This window comes from Lactuca sativa, chromosome 5 (genome assembly GCF_002870075.4).
Source record: "Lactuca sativa cultivar Salinas chromosome 5, Lsat_Salinas_v11, whole genome shotgun sequence".
Taxonomy (NCBI): domain Eukaryota; kingdom Viridiplantae; phylum Streptophyta; class Magnoliopsida; order Asterales; family Asteraceae; genus Lactuca; species Lactuca sativa.
The window spans coordinates 112,091,346-112,112,524 of NC_056627.2; positions in this window are offsets into that span (position 1 = coordinate 112,091,346).

A 21,179-nucleotide genomic window follows, 5' to 3' on the forward strand; every position below is an offset into this window, starting at 1 on the left:
CTGTTACAATTCTCCCCCACTAGAACTAGACTTCACCCGCGAAGTCTCGCTCTGCAAATAACTCCAGATGCTGCTCACGCATCTCACGCTCCGACTCCCAAGTCATCTCGGACCCCTTCCGATGCTGCCACTGAACCAAAACCAAGGGTACCTCCTTGTTCCTCAGAACCTTGATTTTCCAATCTGTGATTGCCACTAGTCTCTCAGCATAATTCAGGCTCGCATCCACCTGAATATCCTCTAATAGAACCACTGCCGACTCATCGGCTATACACTTCCGTAGTTGCGACACATGGAAAGTGTCGTGAATCTGCCCTAACTCTGCTGGCAAATCCAAACGATAGGCTACCCTGCCTACCCTCACGATCACTTGGAATGGACCAATATATCGGGGCCCCAACTTGCCCCTATTCCTGAATCGAATCACTCCTTTCCAAGGAGAGACCTTCAGGAGCACAAGGTCGTCGACCTGAAACTCAAGCTCGGACCGGCGTCTGTCTGCATAACTCTTCTGACGAATCTGAGCGGTCAACAACCTCTGTCTGACCTGCTGGATCTACTCTGTTGTCTGAAGCACGATCTCTGTACTGCCCATCACACGCTGTCTGACCTCTCCCCAGCAAATGGGGGTCCGACACCTCCTCCCATACAACAGCTCAAAGGGCAGCATACCAATGCTCGAATGATGGCTGTTGTTGTAGGAAAACTCTGCCAAGGGTAAGTACGTATCCCAACTTCCCCCGAAATCCAACACACATGCCCGGAGCATGTCCTCGAGCGTCTGAATCGTCTGCTCACTCTGCCCGTCCGTCTGGGGGTGATATGCGGTACTAAAATGCAGCCTAGTACCCAACTCCTGGTCTGAGACAATCGAGATCAGCACCCCATGTCGAGATACCACTTCCCTCACGTACATCTATGCTAACTTCTCTACGGAGGAACTCTCGCTGATAGCAAGAAAGTGAGCGCTCTTCGTTAACCTGTCCACAATCACCCAAATTGCATCAACTCCCTTGGCAGTCCTTGGCAATTTGGTGATAAAATCCATGGTGATCTGTTCCCACTTCCATTCGGGAACCTCCAACGGCTGCAACTTACCATGCGGTCTCTGGTGCTCGACCTTAACCCTACGGCAGGTCAAGCACCTATCAACAAACCATGCAACATCCCTCTTCATACAGGGCCACGAATACTCTTTCCTCAGGTCCAAATACATCTTAGTGGCCCCAGGATGGATCGAAAATTTTGACCGATGAGCCTCTTCCATCAAAATGGTATGCGTTCCTCCCACAAACGGCACCTAGATACGCCCCTGGAATGTCATAAGCCCCCGACCATCGGTAACGAACTCTGAAATCAATCCAACAACTCGCTCTTTCTTTTGCATGTCAGGTTGCACAGCCTCGGCCTGTGCCCCACGAATGGCGTCCAACACTGGAGCTATCACGGTCAATCTCAAATATACATCCGCAGCGGGGTGCTCTCCGCCCTGCGGCTCAGTGCATCGGCTACAACATTAGCCTTGCCTGGATGGTACAGGATTACACAATCATAATACTTGACCACATCCAACCACCTTCTCTGTTGCATATTTAGGTTGGGCTGATCCATCAAATACTTCAAACTCTTATGGTCCGTGTATATCGTACACCGAACCCATATAGGTAGTGACACCAAATCTTGAGGGTGAACACCACTGCCCCCAACTCTAGATCATGGGTGGGATATCTCGTCTCATGAGGCTTCAGCTGCCTCGATGCATATGCTATCACATGCCCTCTCTGCATTAGCACCGCCCCAACCCCAAAATCGATGCATCACAGTATACCACAAAGTCCTCCATCCCTTCCAGGAGGGCTAACACCGGGGCTTCGCATAACCTTTGGCGAAGCGTCTCAAAGGAGGCCTACTGCTCGGGGCCCCATGAAAAAGCGACACCCTTCCGGGTCAACCTGGTGAGTGGCACTGCGATTTTAGAGAAATCCTTGATAAATCTCCGATATCAACCTGCCAACCCTAGGAAACTCCTGATCTCGGAGGGTGACCTCGGCACCTCCCAACTCATCAATGCCTCAACTTTGGCCGGGTCGACCAATATCCGTTTCTGGTTAACAAGATGTCCTAGGAACTGGACCTCCCGCAACCAGAAATCACACTTGGAGAATTTGGCATAAAGCCTCTCCGATCTCAGAACTCTGAGAATCTCCCTCAAATGCTCCTCATGCTGCTCTCTAGATCTCGAATATACCAAAATGTCGTCGATAAATACAATCACCGACCAATCCAGCATCGGCCTGCACACTCGGTTCAGGAGATCCATGAACACTGCTGGGGCATTGGTGAGCCCGAAAGGCATTATCACAAACTCGTAATGCCCATAACGCGTCCTGAATGATGTCTTCTGGACGTCCTCATCTCGCACCCTCACCTGATGATATCCAGACCTCAAATCGATTATGGAGAACTAATATGATCCCTGTAACTGATCGAACAAATCGTCGATCCTCGGCAACGGGTAACGGTTCTTGACCGTCAGCTTGTTCAATTCCCGGTAATCAATGCACATCCGATGTGAACCATCCTTCTTCTTGACAAATAGGATAGGCGCTCCCCACGGCGAGCTGCTCGGCCGAATAAACCCCTTCCCCAACAGCTCCTGAAGCTGCAAGGATAACTCTTGCATATCTGGAGGTGCAAGGCGATAAGGCACCTTAGCGATAGGCGCGACCCCCGAAACCAAATCGATACTGAACTCCACTTGCCTCACAGGAGGCACACCCGACAACTCCTCTGGAAATACATCCAGGAACTCACGCACTATCGGAACCTCCTCAACTGAACTCGGTCTCTCGGAATCCACCCGCGTATCCATCACATACGCTACAAAACCCTTACAGCTCTGCTGTAGACACTGCCTCACCCTAGCGGCCGAACAAAACGCTGATCCAAAACGGGTACCCTCGACGTACACCGTAAGAACTCCCTCACTAGGGTCTCATATGGTCACCAGCTGTCACTCGCAGTCGATAACCGCACCGAATCTGCTCAACCAGTCCATGCCCACAATGACACAGACATCACCCATCGTAATAGGAACCAAATCAATCGGGAACTCAACACCAAAAATCTCGAACACGCACCCCCAGAGAACCTCCGTGGCTTATATCACCTTCTCGTCAGCTATAGAAACTCTCAGAGGCCGACTCAATGCCTCACGACTAACACTGATATGCGGACTAAAAGCCAAAGATACAAAAGACCGACTCGCACCCGAGTCAAATAACACCAAGGCAGGTACAGAATTCATAAGGAAAGTACCTATGCATAACATAATATAAGCATAATATCTCAACATCAAAATAAATACACGAAAGAATACATACCAGCCACTACATCGGGCGCTGCGCTGACCTCCTCCGCGGTCAACTGAAAGGCTCTCCCTCGTGCCCTCGACGCCTCGGCCTTCACTGGCCGACTCTCGGTAGCTCTGATGGCGGCAGGGGCAGATCCCTGAGGTTCTCCCTGAGATGATCCTCATAATTGGGGACACTCTGCCTTCCGGTGTCCGGTCTGGTTGCAGTGGAAATACACCGCAAACCCCTTGGGGCAGTCCTTCGCCATATTCCCCTCCTTGCCACACTTGTAGCAAGATCCCGCTCTACAGATTCCATCATGACCCTTGCCGCACTTCCCACAAGTGCGGCCCTTCTGGTTCCCTGATTTGGGATCAGCGGGCTTGGCCCGCTTAGCTGCCGACTGAGACTGTGCCGGTCGCTGATCCCTCCCCTAAGACTCCGCCTCCTCCCTGGCCTGAGTCTCTAGCTTAATCTCCCTCTTCCGGGCATTTTCCTGAATCTCGGAAAATGTCCGGTACGAGGAGTTCACCACAAACTCCCGAATGTCTCGCCTCAAAATACTCAAATATCGTCTCATACGCGCCTGCTCAGCGGACAAGTGCTCAGGGAAGAACATCGCCCTCTCGTGGAACATCCTGGTAATCACTGTAACAGACTCAGTACCCTGCTTGAGGGTCAGAAACTCCTGGGCCAAACGCTCCCTCTCCACCTGGGGAACGTACTCATCTCGGAACATCGCAGTGAACCTCTCCCAGGTCACTGCCGCAAGCTCAGCAGGCGTAAAGTGCGCCGTCACAAACTTCCACCAGTCCTTCGCTCCCAAGCGAAGCTGGTTCAGCGCGAACCGAACTCTCAAACGCTCAGGAGATGAGCAAGTGAAGAATCACACCTCTATGTCAGAAATCCATCTCATAGCCGCCACTGGGTCCTGGGTCCCATCAAACTCCGGCAGTTTTGTGCTGCCGAACTCTCGGAACAGCAACGCATCACCACCCTACGGCCTCGCGGCAGCAATAGCTGCGGTGGCCGCTACAACAGCAGCCTCAGAAAGAGCGGCATAATGCTCGTCGAAGGTCTCAATCAATGTGGTCTTAATAGACCCGAACATCTCTGGTATCTATGCCGTGATGGCCGCAGCCACCTCCTCATGGATGATCTGGCGGATCTCCTCATCACTGGCCCCACTGCTCTCAGGCATAAGACGTGTCCGCACCATGATCTACCTCTGAAATACAACATACGATAAATTAGAATCCATTCGAGCATATTCACACTCGACAACTCATTCCTCCTTGATCCTTGGTATTCCAAAGATTCTTACTTGGGCTGTACACCGCCCCGATGCTTTCAGTAGTACGGGCCCAATACTACTGTCCACACTGTATCAGAATACACCCCAAGTCCTCCTCTTCGGATCCCAAATTCCAAGTACTCTATCAAGCATAATCCACCCTCTAACCGATCTCTCATAAGCCCCTCGCTGCTACCTACTTACTCTCAAGCACCTCATAGCAGCTCACCTCTCCCTAGGCTAAGGCATCACAAATCAGGCCTCTCTAGTCCTAATAAGAGTACCTAGCCTACTCTAGCATGAGAATACATCATCTCAATATCGATATCACATAACATGAGGGTATTTTGGGAAATCACCGTTCGGGCGCGGACTGATCGTACACACAACTCTGCTCTGCGTCTTTCGAAAAATCTTTTACTCTTTTTGAAAATACTTCTCAAATCTTCAGTTTGAGTTCAAATACGCCCGAAGGTGTACTCGAATCCCTCAAACCAAAGCTCTGATACCAACTTGTAACACCGTAAATTTCAAAATAATTTTTCGCATAATATAAAAACACATTCATTTAATTTTCATAAAAACATCAATGTTTGAAACTCCAATCCATGACATATAAAGAATCCCAAGATCACATAACATAAAAATCCCGTGTGTGTGTATTGATCAAGCCGGCGTCTTCCCATGGTCATCACTAGTACCTGAAACAAATAACACCAACATTGTAAGCACAAAGCTTAGTGAGTTCCCCAAAATACCACACATAACACATATTAGCCACTCGAGGCTATAACTCTGTGGGTCCGTAGACCCTACTCTGTGAACCTTCCGGTTCCAACTCTATAAACATGAACATCATAAATCACATAGAAATAATGCAGTACAACTCATAACATACATATAGCATACAAATACTCTGTCACATAACTCTGATTACCTACTCAAGGTAAAGTATAGTGAGAAGACTCACCTTGCGTATCTCGATAACTCGCAAATCCCGGAAATCACTCGCGCTCGATCCCCTGAGCTCTAATCCCCCTATAACACAATATATCTCTAATTAACACTTTCACAACTAAGGTTGACTACCCCTATCAAGTCAACACTGGTCAACTCTGGTCAACGGTCAACAGTCAACTTTGACCGGACTCGACGAGTGCACTAGAGCGACTCGGCGAGTCTATACGTGTTCACTAACTCCGTAGGATCCTCTCTTGACACGTCGAGTACTTCCCTAACTCGACACGTTCCACCTGACATGAATCGCGGGACCACCACGACTCAACTCGCCGAGTCTCAAGAACAACTCGATGAGTTCCAGCTTGACTCAATCCACCCGTCAACCCTCTTTGACTCTCCCTGACTCACTGAGTCAACCCCTTAACTCGACAAGACCACTCGCTGAAGTGTTATGGACAATCTTCATGCTACTCGCCGAGTTTGTTCTTCGTACTCGGCGAGTCTATGCCATGCATAGACTCAAACTCACTCCTGAGGTCAGATCCGTTCCAATAACTCATAGATCCAGTCCTTCCAAGCACATACATCACGTAAATTTACTATCTGGGTGCTCATGCAAAGGTTCAAAGGCCTTATTTGATGATATGGTCTCTAGAATTCTATTCTAAGCTCATGGCCTCCATTAACACTCATAAAGCTTGAGGGAAAAGAGTCTTTGGACCTCTTTGGGTCCAGATCTAAAGCACCAACACGAGAAGAGGCCAATTACTCCATGGATCATTCCACAAAGAAACCCTAACTCTAAGATTTACACCAAGGACTGAGAAAGGAACGAATGGTTACCTCAAATGAAGTCTCTGAGCTCAGGAATCACTGGATTAGCACCCTCTTTGGTCTCCTCTTGCCTTGATCCTCTTCTATATGCAAAAACACCCACAAATAGTCAACGATCTTCCTCTACTCTCTCACAAAACGCTCAAAGACTCTTTAGGGTTCTCTCTGGGGTTGGTGGCCGCAAATGACAGAAATAAGCCCCTTTAAATAGGTGTCATACCCTGGAAATTAGGGTTTCATTAAACAGCGTGGACTCGCCGAGTCCGGACACGAACCCGTGCCCAAACCGCGATCATACTCGGCGAGTTTGAGCTCCAACTCACCGAGTCTCCTCACAAATCACCAAATTTATAAGAATAAATAATACCTGGGAATCCGGGCTGTTACAGATACAAAGATGCTGTGAAGCATGAAGCTCACAAGACCAGATACTTCATTCATCCCAGTTCAGACAAGATGTACCTGGACATCAAGAAACTTTATTGGTGACCGAACATGAAAGCTGAAATTGCTACCTATGTGGGAAAGTGCCTTACTTGTGCCAATGTCAAGGTAGAATACTAGAAGCCTTTGGGTTTACTACAACAACCAGACATACCCGAATGGAAGTAGGAGCGGATAACTATGGATTTCATAACCAAGTTGCCCAAGACCACAGGTGGTCATGACACCATTTGGGTAATCGTCGACAGATTAACCAAATTCGCGCTCTTCCTGCCAATAAAAGAAACCAACAAGATGGAGAAGCTAACCAGGATATACATTAAAGAGATCGTACGATTGCACAGGTGCCAATATCCATCATCTCCAACAGGGATAGTAGGTTTACCTCAAGGTTTTGGAAATCACTACAAAAGTCCTTGGGAACCCAACTCGACATGAGTACAGCGTACCATCCTCAAACTGATGGGCAAAGCGAAAGAACCATTTAGAAGCTGGAAGACATTTTGAGAGCTTGTGTGATAGAATTTGGTAGAGCTTTGGATACCCATTTACCACTCGTCAAATTCTCGTACAATAACAACTATCACACTAGCATCAAAGTTGCTCCATTTGAAGCCCTCTATGGCCATAAGTGCAGATCCCCTATGTGTTGGGCTGAAGTGGGTGATACGCAACTAGGACCGAAATCATCACCTCATTTCTTATTTACAACTTCAAAATCCTTTACATTTTCTCTCAAATTTCATGTGAACGTCTTCATATCTTCAAGCAGTTTCCCAGAATCACCTTCAAATCTTCATATTTTCCCTAGAACATCTTCAGAGTTTCCTAGGGAATCAAATCCTTCAAGTTAATTATTAAGGATTATTGTAAGTATTTCTTACATAATCTAGTGTTAACTAACACTTTAATTCGTTAGTTACCTAATTTGCACAAATATTACGTGTTTAAATATGATTTGGGTATGATTATTTACATGAGTTCTAACCCGAGGATCATCGTTGTCTTTTCGTATCTGGCTAAGAAATTACACCCGAGGTGAGTTCATACCCCTACGTTTTCCATGTTTTTTATATGTTTTAAGGGGGGGGGGGGGATACAAGTAAAACACAAGATACATTGTGTTAATATATAAACCATTACATTTATATTTTTATTAAATATAAATATACACGTGGGTACAAATTTGATACAGTAAAACTTTAACCCTTTTGTAACATGTCGAGCAAAAATGGTATAATTATATAAACAAACATATATAATTATTTTATTCCAACTTATGATCATGGAAAATTTGATAATAGTAGACAAAGGGTTCACTATTGTCACATCCCCAAACCAGAATGACAGAATCGTTCGGGGGCAGATGACTTCATGTAGTATCGTAACAGTTGAATACATAGTAAAGAAAGTAAAACAACCATCATATATATAATTTAAAAGTTACATCGTTGAATGATACTAGTTTCAAAACAAATTACAATATGATGACAAAATGAGTTTTAAACTAACGTCTAAGCGTCACTTCTGCAAAAACTGAAGTTTACCTGTATTACTGAATTCCTGAGAAATACAACGTTCGGGTTTTGGATATGAAAACCGGGACTTCGGGATATTCCTTGCACACAAAACGGGGTAAAAACGCAAGAGAAGGAGAGAAAATGAGCAATTATGCCCGGAACCCTTGCGTCCCTTTTATAGGGGCTAGAAACCCTCTGTACGTGGGGCGTACCTTTGGGTTACGCGGGCATACCGGACATCATACATGACGCAATTCGGATGGGAGGTCCAATGGGAGAGCCTGTGGCCGATGGGATGAGACTCGTATCCTCTGGTACGCGGGGCGTAATACATTACACGGGGCGTAATGTGATTTTTCCAACTTCTAAATTGCATAACTTTTGCGTACGAGCTCCGTTTTTCGCGTTCTTTATATCCACGTGTAGGTGAGAATGTACTATACAACTTTTATTTAGAGTCCGTCGGCTAATTTTGACTTTATTTTTAATATATCATTTTTAACAGGTCGAGACACGAAAAGTCCGTTAAAAATCCATAACTTCTTCATCCGACGTCCGTTTTCGTCTGTCTTTTTACCGTTGTACTACTATTGATGAGATCTTCGATTCTTGTTTAGGTTGTTTCGGCTAAAAATCGCTCGATCTCCATTTCGAGTTTTTAGATGTCTACCGCTATCCCGAAACTTCGAAAAATCATAACTTCCTCATACGAAGTCAGATTTGGGCGTTCTTTTTATGTATGTTCATGGTTTGATGATATCTATGACTTTTATATAGATACCTAAAGCTAATAAGTATTTTATTGAAATTTCTAGTTTTACGTCTAACCACATTGACGGTTTTTGCTGTGAATATTTGGTTGGTCATAACTTCTTCGTTCTAACTCGGATTTTAGTGTTCTTTATATTTATGAAACCCTAGACACGATATCTATCATTTATGAAATCCAGTAGATGACTTTTGAACATTTTATTTTTGACAATAATTTAATTATATCAAAAGTGGTTACAATTCTTGACTTTTTAGGTCATTACATTGATTCGAAATGTCGGGTTGTCACATCATCCCCCTGTTAGAGGGAATTTCGTCCCGAAATTAAATGCAAGGTAATTATTTGTGGATTAGGGAAAGAGATGCGGGTACTTTTGTTTCATTTAATCTTCGCGCTCCCAAGTATATTCATGTCCCCGGTTTGCATTCCAGCGGACCTTCACAATGGGTATGCGACTTTGTTTTGTTCTTTTAATTTCCGTATCCATGAATTGAATTGGTTCCTCTACAAAGTGGAGACTCTCATTGATTTCGATTTTTTCTAGAGGGACGACGAGGGTCTCATCGGACAAACATTTCTTAAAGTTTGACACATGAAAGGTAGGATGTACTTTATTGAGTTCCCGCGGTAGTCAAAGTTTGTATGCTATCGGGCCGATCCTTGCAAGGATCTCGAATGGTCCGATATACCATGGGTTTAGTTTCCCATGTTTTCCGAAACGTATTAACCCTTTCTAGGGCGAGACCTTCAATAGCACTCGGTCGCCAACCTGAAATTTTAAGAACTTCCGTCTTTTGTTTGCATAACTCTTTTGTCTGTGTCTTAAAGCCTTTAGACGTTTCCGAATTTGAACAATCTTCTCAGTTTTTTCTCTTCTAATTTTCGGGCCTGTGAGAGCGCTGTCGAGTACTTGTCCCTTGGCTAGTTGCGTGTCACCCACTTCAGCCTAACATAGTGGTGATCTGCACTTGCGGCCATAGAGGGCTTCGAATGGAGCAACTTTAATGCTGGAGTGATAGCTATTGTTGTATGAGAATTCGACTAGTGATAAATGGGTATCCCATGCTTTATCAAAATCGATGACACAAGCTCTTAGAATATCTTCCAAGGTTTGTATGGTCCTCTCACTTTGACCATCGGTTTGTGGATGGTAAGTGGTACTCATGTCTAGTTTCGTACCTATAGATTTTTGCAGTGACTGCCCGAATCATGAGGTGAATCTACTATCTTTGTCAGAGATAATGGATATTGGTACACCATGTAGTCATACAATATTTCGAATGTATGTTCGAGCTAGCTTCTCCATCTTGTCGGTTTCCTTTATTGGTAGGAAGTGTGCGGACTTTGTTAATCTATCGACAATCACCCAGATGGTGTCTAGCCCACCTGTTGTCTTTGGTAATTTGGTTATGAAATCCATGGTTATCCGCTCCCACTTCCACTCGGTTATTTCAGGTTGTTGTAGCCATCCTGAAGGCTTTTGGTACTGTACCTTGACTTTGGCGCATGTCAGACACTTGCCCACATAGGTAGCGATCTCTACTTTCATGTTCGGCCACCAATACGGTTTCTTGAGGTCCAGATACCTCTTGTTTAAACCTGGATGCATGGAGTATCGAGTCTTATGAGCCTCATTCATGACCACATCTCCGAATCCACTAAACTTCAGTGTCCAGATCCGATCCCTGAAGTAACAAACTCCATCACCCTTGACTTCAAGATTCTTATCCATTCCCCTTAAGGCTTCACCCATCATATTCTCTGCTTTCAAGGCTTCCCTCTGAGCTTCCTTGATTTGTGTGGACAGGTGTGAATGGATCGTCATGGTTAAGGATTTCACTCGACGACCCAAGTATTCCTTTCGACTAAGAGCATCAGCTACCACATTCGCTTTTCCTGGTTGATAACGAATTTCACATTTGTAGTCATTCAACAATGCAACCCATCGTCTTTGACTCATGTTGAGTTCCTTTTGACTGAGGATGTTTTGAAGGCTCTTGTGATCGGTAAAGATTGTGCATTTCGTGCCATAGAGATATTCTCTCCAAATCTTTAAGGCGAAAACGACTGCTCCCAGTTCAAGGTCGTGTGTAGTGTAGTTGACCTCGTGCGTCTTGAGTTGTCTCGAGGCGTAGGCAATGAACTTTCCTCGTTGCATTAGAACACATCCAAGACCTTGTTTATATGCATCACAGTAGACCACGAAGTCTTCTGTTCCTTCTAGCAAGGACAATATAGGTGCGCTGCATAGTACTTGCTTCAGTGTTTGGAATGCATCGTCTTGTCTTTCTTCCTAATTGAAAGTTACACCCTTCTGGGTTAAGGTGGTAAGTGGTTTAGCAATCTTCGAGAAGTTTGTATAAATCTTCGGTAATAGCCAGCAAGGCCCAAGAATTGTTGGATTTCCTTTGAGGTTTTGGGAGCTGACTAGTTCTCGATTGCCTTGATTTTGGAAGGGTCCACATGTATCCCGTCTTTGCTAACCACGTGACCTAGGAAATCTACTTTCCGAATCCAAAATTCGCACTTAGAGAATTTTGCGTCTAACTTCTCTTTTATTAGAGTTTCCAAGATTTGTTGGAGGTGTTGACCATGTTCCTCTTTACTCTTCGAATAAATGAGTATATCTTCTTTGAAGACGATCACAAATTTTTCCAGGAATGAACGACACACTCGGTTCATTAAATACATGAACACCGCCAGTGCATTTGTTAATCCAAAGGGCATCACTACAAACTCGTAGTGACCATAACGAGTTCGGAAGGCTATTTTGGGAACATCTCCTTCCAAGACTCACAACTGATGATACCCGGATCTCAAATTGATTTTTGAGAAATAACCGCTTCAGTTTTCTCTATCCACTAAGATAGAGCCATTATCCCTCCGGATCCATTAAAAGATACGGGCTTGCTATTGGTGCAGTCCTTGAAGGTGCAATCCCCTGAACGACCCTTATGTTGGCCATTCGTAGAGCTATTTACCCCCCTCTAGAACCATTATTACTCATCTGAAAGTATTTTTTGGATTAATGTCTAAGTCCATAAGTATAACCATTATATCAATGAAAGTATTTGATAACCGCTTCAGTTTTCTCTATCCACTGCGATAGAGCCATTATCCCTCCGGATCCATTAAAAGATATGGGCTTGCTATTGGTGAAGTCCTTGAAGGTGCAATACCCTGAACGACCCTGATGTTGGCCATTCGTAGAGCTATTTACCCCCCCTCCGGAACCATTATTACTCATCTGAGCCATTTGTTGGATTAATGTCTAAGTCCACAACTATAATTGGTAAGACTTGACCCGACCCGACATGGTCCATTTGGGTGGCATGGCATCATGCATTTGGATAGACTATAATGAGAGAAATAACACTTAAGGTTTGTTAATATATTATAAGTTATAATATATTAATAAGATTATTTAATTAGTATTGATCAAGAATTAATCTAGAATTAATTAAGTGATCAAAAGAAGACTAATTAAATATATGGGTTGATTGTGTAAATCATCCATACTTGTATAGTGGGCTAATGCTCCATGGATTATCATGTTGGGCTATAACACATATGATGCTCCATGGTGTTTTTGAACCCATGGATCCAAGGAAATGGAAAGCCATGACAATTAGGGTTTACCCTAATTGTAACAACTATATAAAGATCATACACTTGGAAAAATCGGCTACTATGTGAGTGATAGAAGGGCTAGCCGATTTTAGAAGTGTTCTACATTTCTCTCAAGGTTATTCCAAAAGCAATTGATGTTGTGTGAACCATTTGAGGTGTCACACTTGGGGCACTAGGCACTCAAGCATCTTGAGAACATTCTACATCAAAGAGGTATGTATTCTATCTTGTTATATTCATTGTTTTGTGTGCTAGATTAGGATAATACCTTGGATGTTCATATTTGCATGTATAATAGAGAAAACATAGATCCAAGGTATATAAGGTTGCATGTACACTTAGGAGTGCTAGAATGCTCAAAACCCAACACCATTGCCGCTGTCACTGATGCTGTTACAATAGCTATTAAGACGACATTATTCGTTAATGAGGGTGGTGACGGTGGAGGTGTTGCGTTGTTGACATGACGTGTAGATCTATGGGGCGGAATCGTGCTGCTAAAGAAATAGAATGAAGACCATAAGTCTTTAATGATTGGAAGTGGTGTGTTATAAAATTTGTTATTTTCATCAATTCATGAATTTGACTGGACTACCCAAGGTTTTAGAGCTTGATTCATAATAAAAGTTTGTATAGTGGTAGATAAACTTATGAATCCGAGTGGTATTCAATGAATTAACACACAAAGGAATTTCTTCATATATATATATATATATATTAAACATACATTGAATTACATTTTGATGTTAGGAAAATTTCGACCCTTCTAAGGGTCTCCGATACGGAAGTTAAAGAAATGTAAGACTTTCAGCTGAGTTCCTATTCTATAACAACATTTTTGGGATTCGGGCAAGTACTACTTACGACGTAGGTTGCGCTTGGAACTTGACTCCGTGTCTGATTGCTTTGCTTCCATAAGACGCCTATCGAAGGCGGCTTGATGTTCCATCATTTCCCTTATCTCAGAGAGGGCTGAAATCAATTGCTCTTGGAATGTGTCAGTGCTGAGTTGGGCATCATCCTGCAACCTGTCCAGTCCACGGATGCTGGAAGTGTGAACTCGTACTTCCACGTTGACTTCACAAATTCGGTTTGCTTGAACCCCGAATTGATAGGACTGGTTGGCTAGTTTTCCCACCATGACTGGGAGTGCTTGGTCGGCTGAACCTCCGCCCCCGACGTCGTAAAATTCTAGACACATACCGTAGGGAGGACGTAATCCTTGCTGTCGGCTCCAATGGTGAATGTGACTTCCCCAAATGGGAGTTGGTCCCTGAAAGTTTCTCCTAACTGCGGGAGGTTGAGCGACTGGTGGGTTGATTACTTCTGGTTCTGAGTCTGTCCCAGAGTCCTCCCTTCCTCCAACTCTATAGGTTCTTAATCTTCTTCGGGGTCCTCCTCTACCCATCCTCCGTTGCCCTGATTCGGGTAGTAGGGATCCCCGGGTGGATAGAATCCAACCATTTCGATTGTACGAGAATAGGGTTATAAAAAGGAAGTTGCCCAAAATTTGAAACATATAAGTCTAAATATGTAGGTTAAACTATTGCATTTACCAAATACTCCTATAGTATTTAAATTTGTATGTTTGATACTATTGTTATTTTGGTAAGTTTTGACTTGTTGCTCACTACGACCATTCCTCGACATACATTAGTCCGATGTCGGATAAATATAGTTGATTAGACTATATTCGTCCCAAATTCAGTTACATATTCCGAGGCCTAGTCGTAGTGTCCAACATGTCTTAATACTTCTTGTATAGTTCTAACTATGAAAATAAATCATTGTATGCATGTATTTGTGCTTTTACGATCCAAATAATTTAAGCTAAATGAAACACGGTTTAGGTATAAAAACATTTTGTCAGAGAGTTTTAGTCCTTATGCATTTATAATTTTTATATCCTATGTGGTTCGATATACTTAATTCACTATAAACAATGCTCTGATACCAATCTGTCACACCCCCAAACCAGAACGGCAGAATCGTTCGAGGGCAGATGACTTCATATAGTATCGTAACAGTTGAATACATAGTAAAGAAAGTAAAACAACCATCATATATGTAATTTAAAAGTTACATCGTTGAATGATACTAGTTTCAAAACAAATTACAATATGATGACAAAATGACTTTTAAACTGACGTCTTAGCGTCACTTCTCCAAAAGTTGAAGTTTACCTGTATTACTGAATTCCTGAGAAATACAAGTAGATTTGAAAGAGTAGATCAGCATTTAAGTTGGTGAGTTCATAAGTATTTAATGTCAATGTTTGTATAAATTTGAATGAAAGTGTTTGTAGATGTTTGAAAACTCCTAGAAAATCCTATATTTTCTACTAGTATAAAACTAGTTTCCTACCAAGACCCGACATGTTTGAATGTTTGCTTCTACAAATCCAATATTTTTCCATAAGTGTGTGGTAGTTTAAAAGTTCCAAAACTGTAATGCCAAAGTGTTTTTCATGCCTAGGATAGTAGATTTATGTATGTATAAAATCACTAAGGCATTTGATAACCCCGTAAATCAATGTGTTTTTAATACTCCATGTGAGTTTTATAACCATGCTATTGACCCAGACTGCCTGTTACAACGTTCTTCAGTCACTAGAATGTTATGACGTTTGTCACCCAAAACCTGCCGGTCTAACTGTAGCTAACAGTTTAGGTGCGGGACTGTCAATCCTGTATAGATCTATGCATAAGTATCACACTCTCCCTACAAGAGATTATAGTATATAATATAGGACTTTAACTGCATACTTGAAAGTACGTGAAGTTGAATGTCTCACAAAACTTAGTATCAAATAGATTTACGTATGAAAAGTCCATTCGTTCTTTTATATGAAAGTATTTCATTGATATAGTACTTATAGTATGTAAAATCTTATGAATATCTAGTAAACTATACCTATTATAGTTTTTCCAGAGGTGAGATTCGTTTGTATGATAAACCCTAGTGTATTGTTGACTTTGTATGTAAAGTATAACATTTGTAATAATATTATTGAACATTTATACTCAAAATATAAATAAAGTGTTTGATATTTGTATAACAACATCTTTCATTCCAAAAAGACAAGTGTTATGGTGATATGTTGTATGAGAATGTTTTCGTACGATAGTTATAAATCACATATAATTTATTATATAACAAAAGTATAGTAAAAGATTGATGCTTTTCACAAGAGGATAAACGTGTGTGTACTTGTATTCCCCCCCCTTTAAAGTGTATAAAAGCACTTACAAAACATTTGAAAACGTAGTTACAGGGGTATGAACTCACTTGATAGATTGAAGAAGGTGACACAAAACCGAGTAGAACTTCGATAGGAGAACGCGGATTTCTCGGGATTCTCGAGAATCTCGGGAGCGTAAAACTTCGTTCCGGACTTGGGTATGAAAACTGGGACTTCGGTATATTCCTTGCACGCAAAACGGGGTAAAAACGCAAGAGAAGGAGAGAAAATGAGCAATTATGCCCGGAACCCTCACATCCCTTTTAGAGCGGCTGGAAACCCTCTGTATGCGGGGCGTACCTCCGGGTTACATGGGGTGTACTAGACGTCATGCATGACGCACTTCGGATGGGAGGTCAGATGGGAGAGCCTATGGCCGATGGGACGAGGCTCCTATCCTCTGGTACGCGGGGCGTAATGTGATTTTTCCAACTTCTAAATTGCGTAACTTTTGTGTACGAGCTCCGTTTTTTTTGTTCTTTATATCCACACGTAGGTGAGAATGTACTCTACAACTTTCATTTTGACTCCGTCGGCTAATTTTGAATTTATTTTTAATATATCATTTTTAACAGGCCGGGACACAAAAGTCCATTAAAAATTCGTAACTGCTTTATCCGACCTCCGTTTTCATCTTTCTTTTTACCGTTGTACTACTATTGACAAGATCTTCGATTCTTGTTTAGGTTGTTTCTGCTAAAAATCGCTCGATCTCTATTACGAGTTTTTAGCTGTCTACCGTTATCCCGAAACTTTGAAAAATCATAACTTCCTCATATGAAGTTAGATTTGGGCGTTCTTGTTATGTATGTTCATGGTTTGATGATATATACGACTTTTATTTAGATACCTAAGGCTAATAAGTATTTTATTGAAATTTCTAGTTTTACGTTTAACCGCATTGACGATTTTTGCTGTGAATCTTTGGTTGGTCATAACTTTTTCGTTATAACTCGGATTTTAGTGTTCTTTATATTTTTGAAACCCTGGACACGATATCTATCATTTATGAAATCCAATAGAAAACTTTTGAACATTTTATTTTTGACAATAATTTCATTATATCAAAAGAGGTTACAAATCTTGACTTTTTAGGTCATTACATTGATTCAAAATATCGGGTTGTCACAACTATTTCAACGAAAAAATTTATATAAACTATAATATGTATAGTTTATGGAACATACACACTATTCTACTCGATTGGGGGCACAAAAAATAATTATTTAAAAGAATAATTATTTTTAATACCATGTAAACACTACGAAAATGCAATACATACAAACACAACAAGAACAAGAGAATTTCACTGCACTATACGTAAGCAGATAATATAGCTTTGTGAGACCCTTCTTGAAGTACTCACCTATGTACCAACAAAAGTGTTGTTTTTATAACCAGAGTCTCCTGGAGGGAGAGCGTAACAATTGTGTACATATCTATACAGGACTGACAATCCTGCATAAGCACTGCTCCCAAACTGGTGATGGATACATCCCAATGCACACCAAAATCCTGAAAACCCTCAGGGAGGGTCAACACTGGAGCCATATACGACTTCTGCTTCAGTGTCTCGAACGCAGCCTGCTGCTCAAGCCCCGAGTAGAAATCCATGCCCTTCCTATTCAGACGAGTGAGGGATACTGAAATCTTAGAGTAGTCCTAAATAAAGCTCCTATAGTACCCTACTAATTACAAGAAACTCCTAATCTCCAAAGGAGACTTTAGAACATCCCCCTGCATCACGACCTCAATCTTGGCTGAATCGACCAAAATCTCATTCAGGTTAACGATATGGCCTAAGAACTGGACCTATCGTAACCAAAACTAACACTTTGAGAACTTTGAACACAACCACTCGTGCCTTAAAACTCCTAGAAGCTCTCAAAGGTTCTCTTCATGCTGCTCCTTGGTCGTGGAATATACCTAGATATAATCAATGAAGACAATGACTGATCAATCGAGCATCTGCCTACATACCCGATTCAGCATATCCATAAATGTTGTAGGCGCATTGGTGAGCCTAAATGGAATCACCACTAAATAATAATGCCCATAATTAGTCCGAAACGTAGTCTTCTCCACATTCTCCTCGCTAACCCTCATCTGATGATACCCCGAACTCAAATCGATCTTGGAGAACCAAGATGCACCCTATAACTGATCGAAAAGGTCATCAATCTGCGGAAGGGGATAACGGTTCTTCACCGTCAACTTGTTCCACTCCTGATAATCAATGTACATCCAGTGTGAACAATCCTTCTTCTTGACAAATAAAATCGGTGCTCCCTCTGGCGAATTGCTCGGTCTAATAAACTTCTTGCCCAACAGCTCATGAAGCTAAGAGAACAACTCCTGCATATTAGGTGGTTCCAAACGATATGAATCCATGGCAATCAGAGCCACACCTCGAATCAAATCAATCTTGAACTCAACCTGCCACTTGGGAGGCATGTTGGGTAACTCCTCCGGAAACACATCCGCAAACTCTATAACAACATAAACATATAAAACCAAAACCTACTTTACAACTTGAGTATCCACCACATACGCAAGATTGCCCATACAACCATGTTGAATATACTGCAGGGCTTTGGCATCATAACAAAAGGCTGACCCAATCCTGATACCCCCTCTAAAAATAACCAGTTATCCCCCACTTGGGGTTCGAAATAGCACTCGCTGACCCTTACAATCGATCATAGCCCCAAATGCGCTTAGCCAAACTATCCCTACTATCGCACAAACATCCCCCATGGGGATAACAATCAACTCAATCGGATAAGGCACCCCAAAAATCTCCACGACACAACCCTGATAAACCCTCGATGCAAAAACCCATATTTGTTTGTGATAGAAAATCGCAAAAACCCATACAAAGGACCGACTCGCACCCGAGTCGAAAAGCACAAGACTAGGCAAATAGTTCACTAAGAAGGTACCTAGAAGAATCAAAAAAATTAGCAAACCATAAAATAACTAACAATATGATAAATAGAAACATGCCAGTAACGACGTTTGACGACACCCTGACCTCCTCTTTCGTGAGCTAGAAAGCACGACCTCGAGCCCTCGGGGGCTCCGACCTACCTTCGTGTCCTTCAGTGATCCGCAATGTTGTCGGTGCTAGAGCTTGCATTAGCCTCGAAGTGAGCAAGGGACAGTTGGCCTTCACATGGCCAACCTGCTCACAACAATAACAAATCCAGATACTCGGTATTCGGGCCTGCTGGCAACAATCCTTGACATAATGCCCCTCTGTCACACCCCCAAACCAAGGATGGCAGAAACGTTCGGGGGTGGAGGACTTCATGTATAGTATCACAACAATGAGTATAATAGTGCTCAAAGTAAATACAACCATCATAAATAAAATTGAAAAAGTTACACCGAAGTATATGTTTTCATGTTTCAAATCAATTACATTATGATGACATAATGAACTGTTTGACGATTTAACGTCCCGTCCTCAAAATGTTGTTGGTTTTCCTGTTTCACTAATTTCCTGAGAATACAAGTAGTTTTGAAAAAGTGTAAACAATTAATTTGGTGAGTTCATAAGAGTTTTGTTTGAGAAAGAAATCGTTTTCTTTGTAAAAGCAACAAAGTATGTTTCTAGAAAATCCAATATTTTCTTTATCAAGTGTGAAATGAATGCTTCTATGTTATGCGATAATGAACCCTAGAAAGGCCCGTAGATTCCTTCTATAATCACTCAGCGTATATAAGTTATATAAAAATTAAGTTAAATAAACCGTTGAATAAAATGGGTCTGCCCTAGGTCCACAACCAAACAAGGAACAGGAGATAAGGCGGGCCCACCAATTCTAAGTCGATTTCGACTAGATTCTTATATAGCTCTAGCATATACACTTAGCAATTATAGTTGAAACCTAACAATTCTAGATGAATGTAGTTTTAACAGAAATGTGTTTCCAAAGAATATCCAATATTTTCCTTATAAGAGTTAGGTAGTCCTAGATCCCAGGACCAAAAGTAAACAAGTATTTTCCATAATTAAAGATATAAAAGTGATTTTAAATCGGTATAAAACCCTTTTTGATATGAAAGTGTACAAGTATTTTTCCATACTTAAAGTAATTCATGTGAGTTAAATCGACATAACTCGCTAATTTAAAAGTAGAACCCGTAAATCTTATGATTTGTTAATACCACATGTGAGCTATTATAACCATGCTAAACTCGGATGGCCTCGTAATACGACGTTCTTCAGGTGTCGCCGTTAAATGACACTTGTCACCCCATACCTGCCGGTCTAGCTGTTGCAAGCAGCTTAGGTGCGGGTTTGTCAGACCCAATATAGATCTATACACAACTATCACGCTCTCCCTACAAGAGACTCTGGTTATAATTTACAGGACTTTTGACTTTGTTACCATGAAGGTAACACGAAGGGAATGACTCACAAATTTATTCATTAACATATTTACATGAACTGAACTAAAAACGTTTGGTAAATAAGTTTGAAATGTAAATGATACATAAACTATACCTATTATTGTTTATCCGAAACGTTTATAATGTAAAAGAACTCTTTTATGAAAATGCATTAGTGCTATGAATCCATAAACTATGCTTATTATAGCTTATTATAAGTGTTCTAAATGAATGAAGAAACTTATCATGAATGACTAAATTTCAGCTTATGATGATAAACTAACAAGAAAACACATTCAATATTTAGTACTTATTGTTATACACTTTGCTCAACATAATACAAAGTGTTATGAAAGTTATAAGTTGTTAACTAGTTTTTAACCTTTCCGCACTGTTTTAGAAAAATCATAGAAAAATCATACGAAGTCAAAAATTGAATCCGTAAATTTTGAGAGCTCATAAAATGTGTCTAGTTTATCTATAATTTTTATTATGATTTTTGGAAGTCTTTAACTTGGGTTAAAATGTCCATATGCACAGACTGTCCGGATTTGTTCTTGAAATGATAGGCTGTTTTGTAAAAATCACCATAAATCGTAGAAAAATCGTATGGAGATGTGCAAGTAGTCATTTTAAGGGTATAAACCTGAACTAATTTCATATAATACAATTTCTGAAAACTAAAATGGTTAAGTTGACCAAAACAGTCCGTGAATGGAGTTAAACTTTCTTG